At 39.1% G+C, this 16,903-nt stretch overlaps 1 protein-coding gene and 1 long non-coding RNA gene across 2 annotated transcripts in view; one reads left to right on the top strand and one right to left on the bottom strand.

The window, feature by feature from the left end:
* The window catches only part of LOC135579116 (uncharacterized), a 29,199-nt gene extending 17,567 nt beyond the window's left edge, over positions 1 to 11,632 (bottom strand). Inside the window, exons 1-3 of the long non-coding RNA XR_010471593.1 lie at positions 11,567 to 11,632; positions 10,608 to 10,725; positions 1,500 to 1,594 (exon numbers count right to left, since the gene is read on the bottom strand). This is a non-coding gene — a long non-coding RNA (uncharacterized LOC135579116). The remainder of the gene's footprint in view (positions 1 to 1,499; positions 1,595 to 10,607; positions 10,726 to 11,566) is intronic.
* LOC110365678 (uncharacterized) overlaps positions 1 to 16,903 on the top strand; it is a 191,933-nt gene that overhangs the window by 60,306 nt on the left and 114,724 nt on the right. The gene's annotated exons all lie outside the window — the stretch shown is intronic.

The raw sequence follows: 16,903 nt of genomic DNA, 5'->3' as shown, positions 1-16,903 counted from the left end.
TCAGATCCTGTTTGGGTTTTCTGTTTGTTTGCTTGTTTTTAGTTCTAACTCTAGGAAGCTTTTAGGGATGTTAAAAACAAATGCAAAAGAAAGAAAAAACCCACCCAACTCAGAGTTATTCTATTCCAGTGCAAGAATAGAGAGTAGGTCGCTGTTGTATTAGTACAAGGGGAAAAAAACAAGTAGCATCTCACAGAAGAACAACTCCCATTTGAGACAGTAAAACTAAAGAATGTTTTTGTACATTGACAGCATGCACAACAAATTTTGGGACAAATCTTCAATCAAATATTACTTCTTAATCACAGTATCACAGTATGTTTGGGATTGGAAGGGACCTCAAAAGATCATCTAGTCCAATCCCCCTGCTGGAGCAGGAACGCCTAGGTGAGGTCACACAGGAACATGTCCAGGCGGGTTTTGAATGTCTCCAGCGAAGGAGACTCCACAACCTCCCTGGGCAGCCTGTTCCAGTGCTCTGTTACCCTCACTGAGAAGAAGTTTTTTCTCAAATTTAAGCGGAACCTCTTGTGTTCCAGCTTGATCCCATTACCCCTTGTCCTATCATTGTTGGCCACTGAGAAGAGCCTGGCTCCATCCTCATGGCACTCACCCTTTATATATTTATAAACATTAATGAGGTCCCCCCTTAGTCTCCTCTTCTCCAAACTAAAGAGCCCCAGCTCCCTCAATACCCCATTGTGGCATATGGAGCCCAGAGAGAAACAACTAAAGGGTGACCCTTTATTTGCTGTTGCTGCTGTTGAAATCAGACCATGTTTCTTGTGAGAGGTTTTTCTAAGAGAGCAGCCTCACAGCAGCTCTTTGAGAGACATGGAATAACTCAGCCTGGAAGGGGCCTCTGGAGGCTGCCTGGTCCAACAGCCATGTTGAGAGCAGGTCCAACTTTGAGGCTATATCCAGCTTCAAAGACAGCTTGGGTTGCTCAGGGTTACATCCAGTTGGGTTTTGAACATCTCCAAGGATGGAGACTCCTCAACCTCCCTGGGAGCCTGTTTCAGTTTGTGACTACCCTCACAGTGAAAAAAATTTTCCTAGCATCTACTTGTAATTTCCTAGGTTGCAGCCTGTGCCTATTGTCTCTTTCCTTTCACTCTGCACCTCCAGGAGTTTGGCTCTGTCTTCTTTAAAAACACCCATTATATAGACGAAAAAACCATAAGATCTCCCTTCAACTTCTCAAGACTGAACAAACCAGTTCTTTTGTCCTCTCCTCTTATGTTATGTGCTCCAAAATCCCACCAAGTTATCAGACTGGTCCCATCATCCAAAGCAAAATCTCAAATTAATTTGCAACAGATATGTCTCGACTTTCAAGGCATCAGTGAAGGCCAGACACGTGGGGTAAGTTATTTCCATGTTTGAAGGGAAATGTGTTGGCATAGACACAAGATACCTTGTTGCTAATGTAATTTTTGGCAGGTATATTCACTCAGACAAGTTTGTCAGATGCCAAAAGCAAGTGTAGTGTAACTTACATTTCTCACATGTGGCCTCACAAGCAGTCCTGTGTTCAAACCTCCAGTTGGCCTGTGTTGCCTTGGCTCTTCTCCTGCCACATGTCAATGCATATCTGAGAAGAAAATTCAGTAAATTGGGTAAATAGCAAAGAAAAAATATTTGAGTACTCCCATAACTCTCCCATAACTTCTGATGATAATTTCAGTTTTGTTGTATGATTGCTCAGTGTTATTGTCTTTATTCCAAAACATTAAAAAATGTTTGAAAAAAAATATTCGTATGATTTGAATTATTTTGAAGAGTGATTCTTCACTGATTTCCTAGATAAAATTGATTCTATCTTATAAAAATCCCTTCTGGACTTTGTCTGTCACCAGTTTTTATCTCACTTGCTCCATTGTAACCTATCTTAATTATAAGCAAGGTTTCAAAGATGATGTGAGGACAGATTGAATGTCTAAACAGAGAAAACAAAGCCTAATTGTGTAGAAAGTTTACTTTGTTGGGTTTTTTTAGTGTTGGGATGGGGGGTTGTTGTTGTTGTGTGGCTGGTTTGGTGTATATGATTTGTTTGTTGTTGTTTTTTACCCCTCACAGAGTCAAATGGGTCTTTACTTGAATGAATTTAATTGCTGTAGAAAACTTTTCTTTCTAATATGCCCTCCTGGGTACCTTGATTATCTTTCTTGTATATACTTTTGTGCCTAGTGGTGATGAGGAAGTGCTGGAGGTATTTTGTATTCTATGTATACAGCCCTGAATCTAAGGGTGACCAACAGATAGGCAATGCTATATATATTTTTTTAATGTATTTATATATATTTTTTTATTTTTATATACATATATATATATACACACATATATAGGTAGTATCTCCAAACTCCCTTACCCATCTATTTGCAATTGCCATTAACATGGTTGCTTAAATTTTCCATTAAGGAAAAGGATGCTGTTGTTTTTCTCTTACTGTTTATCTCACGGTTAAAAAGCTGCTTGCCTACAGTTAATGATACCATAAAATAAGAGCAATCTCTGAGAAGAGGAAATGAGAAAGGAATTAATGTGAGGAGGGAAGCATGCAGCATTTAGTGCTCTGCCAGCTCTCATAGTGGCTGCCTCATGATGAAAACCAGTGAAGTATAATTCTGATGGCTCAGCTTAGCAGGAGGAGCAACAGCTGTGCTTGGCACAGCATTTGGCCATCTTGTCATGATGTTACTAGCCCAACTGGTATTGGTTTAGAAACTTCTGAGCCCCAGATTCCTCCTTGCTAAAACTACTGAAGCAGTATTTGTGAGAAGTTTCTAGTGTCCACGTTCTAAAAAGGCAGCCTATTTCAACTTTTTAAAAATCTGCTTGACCAACTATAAATCGTGATACTGATCATGCGGTTGTGCTGTGAACAGTCATCTTTAGTGACTTTACCAGAGGATGCTTTTTCTTTGCCATTAGCAGGGACATTGAAGATTACCATAGCTAATATTTGGAAACCAGGAGTCCCTCTGTTCAGGTTTGTTTTGGCACCAGAATTTAGTTTTATTCTATGTTTAACTATGTAATTTAGATTCTTCCACTTCCCCGTTCTTAAATCAATTATAAATACTTTGGCCCTTTTCTTCACTGGGACCAGAGTGGCCACTGCTGATGCTGTTGCTACACAAGCACCTGGAGCCCAGCAAGGCTGGTTCCAGACTGGTTCTCAAGCACACACAAGTGAACCACTTACTTTAAAGGGACGCTCTGGACGTGAATATATGTCAAGTAATCTGACGTGTCTTTAATGATGTGATACGTGAGTTGAGGTCTCATCACCTGCAATGTCTTGTCCTACAGCACTCGTTTCTGGACTTGAAAAAGATGTTTTGATTTCAAACTCTCACACTGCCTGTTCCCATTTAGTCTGTGATGCTTTTCTACTGTATTACAGACTTGCTAGCTGTTCTTCTGTGGGTACCTGTGATTTCTTTTATTTCCTTCCTAAGTTTAATACTTCAAAGTCAGTTTTACTGAAGTTCTTCCTCTGTTTTTGAACATATTGATTGCTCTAGCTTGTTCTATCACGTTATTATATTTCACTATTTCCATACCAGTCAAGAGCCCTGAAGGACAGGATTAGATTCTGAATATATACTTGCAGTATCTCCTTCTTCGACTGTTATCTGCACACTTTTTGCATGTCCTACTCTTCAAATTGTTCATTAAGTAACAGTTATTTCCAGGATGGATATTTCAAGATTACGTCAGATAGCTCTTCCTTTGTAGGATCTGTTTTGACAGTGAATCATCAATAGATGTTCTTCTATGGTATTTACAGCTGTGAAGATTCTCTGTGGTCTTTAGATTTAAACTTTCTTTCATCAGCTTTGATAAAGCTGTGTCAAAAATCTTGTTCAAGCTGAAACATATCTATCTCTCTCCTGTTATTTACTAAACCTATTAATCCTTCAAAGAAGGAAATTGGACTGACTTGCCACATTTTTTTTTCTAGCTCTTTTTATCACTGTTACATTCCCATAGTTGAAAATTTTTTGCTTAATCATTTGCTCCAGAACCTTTCCAGGACTTAAGTGGGTTGCAATTTCATCAACTATTCTATGATTCTTTCCCCTTCTCTTCTTTTTATGCCTGTCTTCTGTATACTCTCAAAGGTGATTTATTATGGTTCATTTTGATTAGTTCCTAAAGTACGCACACAACCAGATTTAATGAAGCCTTAGTTATTTGGAGATACCTGTCTTGTCTAAATGATGTGTCATTCTTCTGCCCTCTGGTCAGCATTTATTTTCTTTGACATCCAGAGAAAAAGAAAAGTCTTCTTTTTAATAATAATTGATTTTTCCAGCTGCTTGACAGGTCTACAATGTGGAGGATCAAATAAGTAATTGTCATTACTCTAATAATGGTGGTATCTACCCTGTTTTTAGAAGAACTCTTGAAGTTATTTGCCTGCTCTTTCACAGTCAGGTAATGGTAAAGGAAGAGCACCAAAAGTTTTTGCTTCTTTCTTTAAATATTCAGCACTCGGACCCCCCATCATGAGTCAGGACTCAATGTGTTAAGCTCTGTGCAAGCAGAATGATCCTGTCCCAGAGCACATCACAGTGAAAACTGAGGACAGCAGGCAGGCAATACAGACAGACAGACAGAACCACTACAGGAAAACCCAGAAGTCAACAGAACTTGGGCTTAAACTCTCCTGTCTGCAGTAACTGGAAGAACACTCTGTGTATGTGCAAGATCAAGGTTTCTTTGGTGTTGCTGACTCTTCTTGAGATGAAGCAGCCTGAACAAATTCATGCCATGGAAAATGCAGTTACTGAATCTGACCAATTGTGATTTCCCTTCAAGCACCCGTATGAGCAAAATGACCATCTCAGGTTGTCCTTGGCCTGATTGTGCACAATTTACAATCTTGTTATCCCAGCAGCCTTTCAAAGCGAACTAGAAATATAGTGTTCCCTCTCACATATTGCAAAAGGATTCACATGGAAATGTAATATTAATAAAACATCCTTAGTATTTGTATATAATTTAGTATTCGAAGTCACAAATAGACCTGGAAGCAAGATCAGATGGCTTTCTAATGCCCACTGTACATTTCTGTGGACTATTGTGTTAGCTTTGTGCATTCTTGTATTTTCATCAAGCATATTTTTATTCTCAGTCAGGATTCACCCCTCTGAGAGGAATATATTGAGCTCATACATGCACAGTGACTACACAGTCTTGCTGTTCAGCCTTTATTTTGTGTCAAGTGTATTTAAAGCATTCTGACCTGTTTTGTCATTGTGCAGCATGATCTACAACATACATGAATCCCGGGTAAATAAAAACCCAAATATTTTATCATTATTTTGACAGGGTAACTACAAAAATTTATCTTCCTTGTATTGTCACTTTAAACTGGCAATTAAAAAAAGCTTTACAGGGATTTTTTTTGGTCCCTTTGTGGTACACGGAAATAAATCTAGGGATACGTGAGCTGGACTTAAGGAGCCATCCTACTTTTCATTATTTTGTAGCCTTTGTGGGGACATATGATATAGCTGTGTCCAAATTGAGAATGAAGAACTGAGAAGGTGACGACTGCTAATGAAAAGACTGTTTCACTTATTGCTAGGAAGGCAGATTAAGATATCTTAATACACAATTACTCTTTATTTTAGGGGGCTATGTTTGTATATAGGCTAGCAATGTCTAGATAACATGGATGTAGGAGAGTCTGAAACTCTCCTATATAACACACTACACTGTGATATGATCTTTCTGACATCTGCAAATCTGGATGGGAGCTTGCAGAGAAGTTAAGGATGTAACTGGCTACATGCTGATTGGTTTCCAAACTGAAATGTCAGATTATATGATTCAAAACAATGTTAGTATTTTAAAGAAAGTCTCCACGACCTGAATATGTGGAAAAATGGACAATTACTAGACCCCAAAGTAAGACATCTTGTACATGCATTTTAGTGGATATTTTGATGTTGTGAGTGCTACATGCATGGTTTATGTTGTATACATCTACCTTACAGTTTTGTGAAACTTCTACATTATCTGTGGATCAGCTGAATTTGTAAACTGATCATAACTTATTCAGCCCCTGAAAGCAGGCAAAAGATTTTGCATAAAGGCTTCTATAGCTTGTGCACCTCCTTTTAGATAGAAACTCCACTGATTTGCTGACATCAGGTGGTTTTCACAGTGGTACCCAAGCCTGCAAATAAAATGTGTAGCATATCTACATGTACATTAGAAGCACAATTTTGCAAACGTGTGTTATCCAGCATTTGGCAACACCATCTCTGCTTGATTGACAGATTATTTGATTTGTAACAATTCCCAGCCTGGGAGTCTCTCTCTTTAGCCAAATGTGGAACACTTATGCTTTTAGTCCTAAAGTTTCTTGCTGTGTTTGTGAAGGCTGTGACCACCACACATCACATGCACATGACTGACCTTATGTGAGATGTCCCATTTCGATATGTGCATGCAAGGCTGTGATGTCATATCCTAAAAGATCAAAGAAGTAATCCAAATCCTGAATCCTTTCATTCAAGCACATGCATAATCCTTAACATCCCAAGTAGTATTTTAATTAGCTATTGAAAGCAATAAGTGCTAGGCTCTGAAACTGATTATACATCTAAAAATCACTTGGATTAATTAAATAATTTAGCTTCTATTCATGTTCCACTGGCTCTTTCTCTCCTTTCATTAATTTTAACCCACAAAAAAACTCACTAAAAACACCGTTAGAGTAAGTGCAAGCTCTCAGACTTCGCTCTAATTCCCATAGTGTGTTGGATATTACTTTCAATTCAGATCTAATTAATAGTGTATGTTCTTTATTGGAATCAGAGTATTTCTGTATATTACATGTCAAAACAGATATTTGTTGTGTGTGCTGTCATTTTCAGAATATTGTTCTTGTCCATGTCTGGTGCAATCCTTTATTTTAGGAGATGACATGTTACACTAGAGATTCCTCTGACAGAATGCAAATCTGAATTTTCTCCTTTTTTCTTTCTGGCATATTTGTACTGGTTTTAAAACTGATTTTAAAAACTGATTGAAAACCATGCTTCAAATTCATAAAATTGTACTTTTCAAAACTACTAGCGATGCTTTTAGCAGGGGGCACTGGAGTTGAATGGGTGTGGAGATTAAAGGACTTTCCCAGATCAGGTGTGAGTCCTGGTGATACAGCAGTATGGAGAGGGTGACTTCTACCAACAACTCTGCTTCTGTCACTAGCACAAGGTTTTCAGGGCAGCACAAGGCATAAGCACATGTTTAAATGCTCTTTGCATTTAAAGTGGAAAAAGACTGTGCTTTGCAGAAGCTCTGCTTTGTAGAAGATGGCTCAGTTATTTACAAGATGAAAATTAAACATTTCCTAAAGTATTTCACTGAAGCAGTGCCCAAAACGACAATGGAAAAAAAAAAAAAAAAAGGCAAACTAAAGCATCCAGGGAGAAGTAGATAAGTGTATAAGCCTAAAAGATACTTGGAATAACTGTGATGCAGCATTGCATTTGTAGTCAGGATGCTGCTTGGAAATCTAGGCTGCCAATCACAGGAATTAATGCCTGACTCAAAGAGAATGGCCCTCTGCTTCAATGGGGCTCAGAGGAGGGACCCTAAAGTTGGTATTTTTATACCTGGGTTGTGGAAGGCACAGGCATGTCAAGATTTCGGTATGGCTAGAATTAAGTATTTGTGACCAGATTTAAAACTAAAGTACCACTTACTATTCTCAACTCTCCTGTATGGTTGTCTGCTACCATTTTAAGGTTCTTCATATCTGCATTTTTGAAGTGAAGACATGAGAAGGACCACTTGTGATGGTGAGGGACTCTGTTGAATAATTTTAAATGCACTTGTGTAGTAAGAGCTAGCTTTTTTCCTTCCTGGCATCCTAAAGGCATCATTAAGACTCAGTACTTTTGGCACCTCATTTATTTAGTTATTGGGGTAGAACTGCAGTTGGAAGTCTTACTTCAAATGAATCATTCTTTGTTGCTAATATTTAGCAGAGGGAACACTGTTTTGTGGTTTTATCCTCAATCATTGACACTGAATGGATTTTTCTGGAATAATAAAACAGGTTCTGATAAAATGAGCATGGATCCTCCATGAAATTTGATTTTCAGTGTGAGAATCTTTCAGATAGGTTGATTTTTCAAAACTGCTAGTGGATAGTAATTGATTAAGGAACAGAGTATAGCTGAATGCAAGTTAAGGCTACATAATCTACATAATTTAAAGGCAAGCAAATCATATGCTGAGAACCTGAATGCACAGAGGTTACACCATTTTTAAGTGGGAGCAAATGGTACTTCTCTGGACAACTGTTGTAAACCCAACCCAGAATTCAGCAAGAGTTTCTGTCTTTACACTGCATGAAAACTGCTGTAGCTGGAACTGATTCTTGAATTCCATTTGTTAACTCAAAGACACAGATAACTCAGTTTTCAAAAACAACCAACTTATATGATGGAATATCTCAATATTTGGATGTTCATGTGAACACACATTTAAAAATCTAAGGCTATGCTACTTTCTGCAAAAACAGGCCCTTTTCTGTTAGTTTATGTCGGTCAGATAAAAATAAAAGAAGATTAGATCACTACTGCAAGTGAGTGACAAGCCTATAGTGGAAAAAATAGAAGTTAACCTACTATATTTGAGGTGTGCCTGAAGTGGCATGGACAACTGCTTGAGGGACACCTGGGTTCACCATTGATCTATTGACCTCAGGCAAGGTGCTTCCCCTCTCTGTTCTTCAAATTCATTAAACAAAGATAATGCTCAAGGCCTTCTTTGTCACATGCTTTCAGATCTTCTGATGAAAGGAGCTTCACAAAAACAAATAACCCCATTCAATGAGAATTTCGTATCATGGCAAACTTATTTTCCAGGTTAGTGCAAAGGGATCCAGGAGTTCTCGAAGGAGGGAGCCCAATACGTGCACTAGGCTAGTCCAGCTCTAAGAGGGAACGAACTTCAGCTGAAACTTGTTGGGCAAAACATTTTGTAAGCCTCTCTCCTAGAAGAATTCTGAATGTCTGATATGTTATCTGTTTATTCTCTGTTCTCGGTTGCCTTTTTTTTTCTTTTCCCAAAACTTGCAGAAACTTAACATTTGAACTCTTTGTCCCTGTCAAATCTGGCTGACCTTGACCTGCAGGATCAGAAGTTGCTATGGCAGTGGGATGGGTGTACAGAAAGTCTTGTGTAGCATGATTATGTAGGTCTCATATCTTTAGGAAACCAGGGCAAAAGCCATGCCTGCCTTCATTCCATTCGCTTTGAAAAACAGAGAATAGACTCCAAACTCAAAGCTATCTTTATCCTTAGCAAATGGGATGGGATGCTAGCCAAAAAGTGAAAGAATAAAATCTACAACAGGAATGGGACTTCATTGTGCATTAATATAGCAGATGAAATACCAGTTTAAATCTTCAGCACTGCATAGTCTGATTCAGTACAACTGCTTGCTACAGAGGAAACAGGTGAAAGTTGTATGTAAGAGTCCTGGGTCCATGAGGCATTGAGCTACCCAGGGCAGACGAAAAAAAAAGTATATAACAGGCCACAGAAAGGAGGCCAATAGTCTGTTTTCCATGTTCATGGTGATTAAGTCAAATCTTTGCACTCAGAAAAAGGTAAGGTAGATATTTTATGAGAGAGAGGGAACCTTTCTCATGCAAAGGTTGAATGGATTGTGCAGGGAATAGGCAGTACCTCTGTCACTACCTGGTTGTTAAAACAGGATTGTGCCTGTTCTTATGCCACTACCTGTCAGTAGTGGCATAAGAACACCTGATGACTACACAGCCTCCTGAGCTCCATTTGAAGCACTTTTTCTATGAGTCTTCACAAGTCCTTCACAACCTTCACAAGTCCAGGTTGCCTTGTGAAACACTGATATGCAATGATGTAGGTAAGACCTTTGTGCAAGAAACTGTTAAGGTTTGTCTAGCTAGAGCTGAAAGTTTGGTTTGTGTAAAACAATCAAGCTCATAGAAATAAACTGTCCCAAAGGAGTCATTCAGTTCTCAGAGGAGGGACAACTGAAGCTTTTGAAAATAGCCACAATTTGCCAACAGTAGCTAGACTCAGAAACACTTTCAGCAACAATACAAGCACAACTCATACATGATAACATAGTAAACACCACATAACACTACTGACTTGCTAAAGTTACAGACTTTGACCTCACTAGGGAAGCTCCCAAGCAGAAAGAATTTTCCTGTCCTTGGCTTTGGTCATGGATCCTGGAAGCTGATGCCTTGTGGATGAAATACCATCCATACCCTGTCCACAGTTCAAGAAAGATTATTATCCAGCAGGGAAATGAGCTGTTGTTTGTTATGAACTTGGATGACAGAATTTGACAAGTGCTGTTACATCTTGTTGTGGTTTAGCCCCAGCTTGAAACTAGGACCACAGGGCTGCTCACTCAGCCCTCTCTGGTGGGATAGTAAGGAGGATTGGGAAACAAAAGATAAAACTCATGGGTTGGCATAAAAACAGTTTAAACAGAAAAGGAAGAGGTAAACAACAACAGTAATAACAAAAAAAGACTATGCAGTCTTGACACAATGCAATCACTCACCAACCTGGAAAACCGATGTCCAGCCCACACCTGAGCAGTGATTATGAACATCAGTCCTTCCCATCCTGGAAGAGCAGAGGCCCGGACAGCAAATCGCACTCAAATACAGTTGCGCCAAACAGCTGGTCCAAGAAAAAACAATGCCCTGGTCTCGAACAGCCAGTTTCCCAAGCAGCGATTCCCTCCCTTGCCAGCCCCCCTCTCCCAGATATATATGTTGAGCATGACATCCTATTGTATTAGAGTATCCTTTTGGCTAGTTTGGGTCAGGCGTCCCAGCTGTGTCCCCTTTCATCTTCCTCTGAAAATTAACTCAAAATCCCAGCCGAACCATCATACATCTTAGGTCCAGATCCTAGAGCCTTACTCATATGTCCAGTCCTTATTTAATCTGTCCTGGAGTTGAGTGCTTGTTCAGCCACAAGAAAATTTCCAGCCACAAGAAAATTTCCAGCCACAAGAAAACTACCAGCTCAGAAGCCAGTTGTAGTATCTGTCTCAGCACTGCCCGGTGGCACTGGATCTAGCAGCAGAATTTGTGCTGAACTTAAGCTGTATAACATTGCACTGCTGCTATTTCTTTGTCTCCCTGTTGATGTTGCTGTATACTTTTCCACTTATTTTAATGGACAGTTATGGATAAATACCCAAACTGAAAGTTTTGCACAAAAATTTTGCTTGAGAAGAAAGCCTTTAACTGAACAGTATTGCATTTTCAACAGAAGAAAATATCTATCAAAAAGTTTTTATCAGAAAACTGAAAAACAACAACAACAAAAAAAAGATTAATGGTCTTCTATTCCATTTTGTTTTGCTTTCTAGTTAAATAAATAAAATTTACTGATAAAAGCCTTTAGTTTTCTAGTCAGCACAAGCACCAGGCTTACAAAAACATTTTTACTCTGTAGAAAAACCAGCGTAAAGTGGTGCTCTATGGTAAAATACTGCTCACATTAAACTTACTGTAGTAGGAGGGAAAAGAAACCCAAGCAAATCTGCAAATGGTGATGCTTGCAGTCTGCCTTGAACTCGCCAAGTATGAGGAAGTGACAGTGCTGTCTTAATGTATTGCTGACAGAGCTGCTGTACTCATTAACCTTTGATGAAACAAGATGTCACTTTGTTCACATCAAATGCTCCTTGATGCCAGTGCTCAGACTGTTTTTGTTGCTGATGCAGACATCAGCTATTGTTGAAAACATTCTTTCTCCCTTGCAGCATTTCACTGCCCGTGAGGATTTATAGGTGCTGATCATTATCAATCTGCAAATAGAGTCTAAAGTCAAGAGAGCATGTTTAAATTCTGCAGCCTTTAGTTTTTTTACTTCATTAAAAATATTTATTTTAAAATGTAATCTAGGTATATTTAAGCACCCAAAAATGATAAATTCTCATTGTGCCACAGGGTACTGCTATGAACTCAAGGATACACTTGAGCGATCCTATCATCTTTTTTGAATCTACTGGAACTATTAAAGCAATATCTACAGCATTTAAAATGCTACATAGTAGAAGCACACTGTAGTGGGAAGAGTGGCATTGAGTTGTGAAGTATTCTGGTCAACATCATGACTAAGCAGCGGTGTGGCCTGGATTAGAACTGAGATGTCCTAATTCCTGATCTATTATCTAGCTGTTTAACAGCATTGCCTTATATTTTCACAGTATCACAGTATCGCAGTATGTTTGGGATTGGAAGGGACCTCAAAAGATCATCCAGTCCAATCCCCCTGCTGGAGCAGGAACACCTAAGTGAGGTTGCACAGGAACATGTCCAGGCGGGTTTTGAATGTCTCCAGAGAAGGAGACTCCAACATTAGGGGCTGATCTCACTGTTCTATGTACAGTAAATATCATGTCACCTAGCAAGGAAATCCTGACTGACTGTCTCTAATGTGGGAATAATTTATGCCAAAAAAATATTATTTTTGTTTAGTCATTAATTTGCACGATAATTACATTCATTTTGTTATGAGATAAATTAAGGGGGCGTGAGAAGGAAAAGGAAGAATTTTGATTTTCTAACTGAATATCTATATTTTCAGTACTGAAACACTGTGAGATCAGAAGTGCATGTTCTCACAGTTGCTTTTGTGTTTGTTATTTTAGTCAAATAGGACAATATTTACAGTTGACCTCTAATGACATTCTTTTAACTTATACTCCTCAGTAGTTTTTTCCTTGCATTAGGGCACTTCGCAGGTTTTGCATTTGATTTGTTGAATTTCCTTCCCGTTACAATCATAACATCTTGGGAAGCAAGATAAGAGTGAGGATTCTTCTACTTTGCAGTTGTGCAGAGGAGGAGTGTCTTAGCAGAGACTGGTGCTAGAATTCTAGCTAAAGGCCACGTTGTGCCTCAGGGGGTGCTGAGGTTTCAAAGCTTTGTGGAATAAAATAGCCCTAGAAGTAGTGATCTTTAAGAAAAGGATTTAAAAGAAGGAAAGTAAAATCACCTTGGAAACAGCAAGTTATTTAAGACATAGAAGCTATTTCCAACTCTTGAAGCAAGAGGAGGCAGCTGAGGTGAATGTTCAAGAAAGAAAGTGTCACTAGATGAGACACAGCCAGAAGTATTTTTGTGGCAAATGTAGGAAATAGTATTAGTTTGCTTAACACTGAAGTGCATCTGTCCCTTATTGAGTGATGAAAGACTGGGAGATTGACCATCCACGCTAGACCAGCTTTACAAGATGAGCATGTGAAATTCACAGAATAGCAAACTTACATGAAATATGACCGTGCCTCTAAACAGCAACACAATGGAAAGTGCATGTGAGAAAACTCAGGGCATATGATCAAGCATAGCTGATACAGAGTCCTTGAAAGGTGGTAGTAAATACATTCATTTAAAGACTTTCACCTGTTGCTCTAAATCATTCATACCCTGTGGTGTGTCTGCTGGCACTGTGACCCCTGGCTCAGAGTGAGGAACATCAAAGAGAGAAGTGAGCAGATCAAGTCTCAGGTAGGCGTTCCACCCTCATTATGGATAAAAGAAGTGTCAGCAAATTATAAAACAGGTGGAATCGCGATACTGTAAGCCTGACACAAGTGAACCAACAAATAGCGGTAGGGCAGTACTATCCATTTGTGTATCCATTTGTGTAGCATCATATAGAAGGCATTTTAAAAGATCGTTTGGAATTATTTTTGTTGTTATCTTGGAGACTTGAAAATATGTGGGCTATCTATTACTAGCTTAGTAAAAGCTCCTCTTGACTCTTTTTTTTTTTAAGGTTTTTCAATTCAAGAAGGATTTACAGTCTCTGACACTATCTGTAATCACAAATGAAAATAAGATTCGTAGTTCAGTTTATATCAATCAGGTTAATTTTTTTAAGATGCACAGCCCACCTTGCCATGTAACGTCTCCGCTCTCTGTTCTCTCTTCTACCAGCCTTCTTACAGTTAAGTTTTTACTGTCAGGCACTGTTTTCTGCTGAAATGACTGTTTTCTCTGGAAATATACACAAACTGCTTCCCTTTTCTAGATGTTCTTCATTTGATTTTAGGTACAACATGTACAGACTGGTTTTAAAACAGTAGAAATTGCTCCCTGGAAATGAACTGTAGTTAAAATGGAAAACAAGCTTATTTACAATCAGAGCCAACAAGTCTGCAAATATATACCCTGGGTATCTAATATCAGGCAGTTTCAACAACGTTCATTTGACTATGTACTGTATAATCTGTTGTTATTGAACCAGAAAAAGTCTGCTATGAAAGTTTATCACTTCTAATCACTGAATCCTAACATCAAAATACTTTTTGAACAAGAATAAAAGCACTTTCACAAATCCTCTTTGGAGAAAACAGTTTGTAGGGTATTTTTTCTGAACTAAGGGAAACTTTAATGAGAGTTAAACAGATTTGTGATAATGCTGGTTACAGGAGTCTGACTCAGGCCTTTCAATATAGTCTTGGACATTACTGACTTTAGAGAACATTCTGTGTCATCCCTATAAAGGGCCCAAAACATCTGTTTTCACAACAGTTGCAAAACGAGAACCATACCCAAGCCCCCATTATAACAGCTATCTGCCCTTATACATATTTATACCCTGTCTGTCTTACTAATACTGACAAAATGTTTGCTGCAGTCCTTTCAGCTTTTCATACATAAGTGTCTCAGGGTTAAAACACTGTTGAGCAAGGAGATTTTGGTGTTTGAGGTGGATTTTTATTAAATCAGTTGTGATTTTTTTTTTTTTTTAGGGTAACTTTGGTTGGTTGGTGCTTACTTTTCTGGTGGTAAAGCATTTAAGAGAGCGGGAAAGAAATAAAAAGAAAAAAAAAAAAAAAAAAAAAAAAAAGAAAGAAAAAGCTTTGTAGTCTTCTCTGATTCTCTGAATAGCCAGAACCTGACTTTGTCTTAATTCTTTTGAAAAGTGATTTCAGTGAGTCAGAAATTAAATGCTTTCTTTAGCACTCCTATGTACTATCTCCTAGGTTTTGCAATCCAATGTGTATCACAGGAGCTCAGATTTCATAGTGCCCTTGAGCAAAGTGGGTTTCTAAGACAAACAGCAGCCTGATGGTTGTGCTGAAATACAACCCTGCAGAGTTGCAGTGACATGAGGAAGCTGGCTAAATGCCAGTGGCACGTGGGCCTAGTGGAGATGTGGTAGCCTCCACTGGGGAAGGAGCAAAGGCATTTTCTGGCAGCTGGAAGTGCATGGTGTTCCCATTCAGCTCCAGAGTCAGTTATGGTAATCAATGTTTATTTGGGTCACTGCAGCCAGATGTTCATCTAACAGCAAGTGACAATGTTTTCTGTAAAGTTAGAAGTAAAAACCCATCACCCATCTTTTCAAAATACCATTGCTACCCAGCCATCTAAATAAAGACTTCATACCACTCCTTTGGAAGATGTCATTCAGTGGCAGAAGAGAGAACATCGTGTTTCATGCTTGAGAATATTTACCACTTTCAATCAGCATGATTTTGGTCTTTCCCAGGCAAATATGAGTCAAGGCCTCTTCCTCCCTGAATGAATTTCCTTACCCATCTTAGTTATTCTTGCCTGGCTCAATATAAGGAAGTCTTTGCAGTGAGTAATGATGTATAGGAGTGTCCAGTGATGTCTTTGTTGGTAGACGCTGAGGGTGCAGTTCCAGCAGACCTTTGGTTTATGCGTATGAAGGTTGAAAGTTTATTCTGCTGTCCTAACAAAGAGAAACACAATCTTGAAGTAAACACAATGTTCAATATGATAAGCTAGCTTTTACTGTTTGCTCCACCAGCTAAGGGTAAGGTGTAATTTGTCATTGCTCCTTTCTCCTACTTCGGCCACTACTGCCATAGCTGTCAAAGAGGTGGGGAGTTAGGTAAGCACATAGATGTAAGGGGCAGGGGAGAAATTGCATGCCTAAAATATGAGCAGCTCTAAACTAAATGTTTCCCTGAAGTCATACCAGTTTAGACTCTACCTAAAACTTACAGAGTGTTTGGGTATAGGCAGTAGTCACTTTAAATTACTCAGCTGTGACACTGCCACACAAGTTTCAAGCCCATGCTCAGATCTGAGGGTGCTGAGTTGGGCTGCTTTCCATACTGTAGACAGAGCTGTTGGACGCTGCCAGGAAGCTGGGAATTTTGCCTACTGCCAAAGATATGTTTGAAATTCCATCTTGTAACTTTTCACCATCTCTTTTCACATCGCTGCCGATTATCATTGATACTGGTTTGGAAAAGGAAACACCCTACTATACAATCATGCAAACACCACGGTGTTCAAACATCACCAGGGAAACCTTTCTTCCTGCCATGGTCTGCACATTTTTGCAACGGCTGCTCTTGTAGCGTAGGTGAGTTTTCGTGGCTTAATGGGTTGGTGCCCGCAGATTCAAACTCTTGGCAAGGAACAGTGAGGTTTATTACTTTCTATTAAGGTGAAGTCCTGGCTGGCAGAGACTTTTGCTGGTGACTTCAACGTGGCTTGGATTTCACCCTTTGAAAACCAGCGACTTTGCAACAAAAGAGTGTGTCCTGCCAGTTTGTGAACCTCTGATTTCAGTTGCTGTTGTCCTACTTAGCACTGTACGCTAGCTTAACGGTGTCTGGCTGCAGTGTGCTTACCCGACCCACCTCTTGGGCTTGGCTTCACCCGTCCTGTAACTAATAAACAATGTATGATTTTATTTACTGACTAGTTTAATCTCTGACTATACTGCACTACTGGACGCTTTTGTCTGTTGTAGGAACTTCATATTTTATTTTGGAAACTTGGCTAGTGGCAATCTAACCACAAGTGCTAGGAATAGGAATAACACACATGTGCACTATAGAGAATGGTTT

This window comes from Columba livia, chromosome 3, assembly GCF_036013475.1.
Source record: "Columba livia isolate bColLiv1 breed racing homer chromosome 3, bColLiv1.pat.W.v2, whole genome shotgun sequence".
In the NCBI taxonomy this organism is placed as follows: Eukaryota; Metazoa; Chordata; class Aves; order Columbiformes; family Columbidae; genus Columba; species Columba livia.
This window is presented reverse-complemented; position numbering and strand designations above follow the sequence as displayed.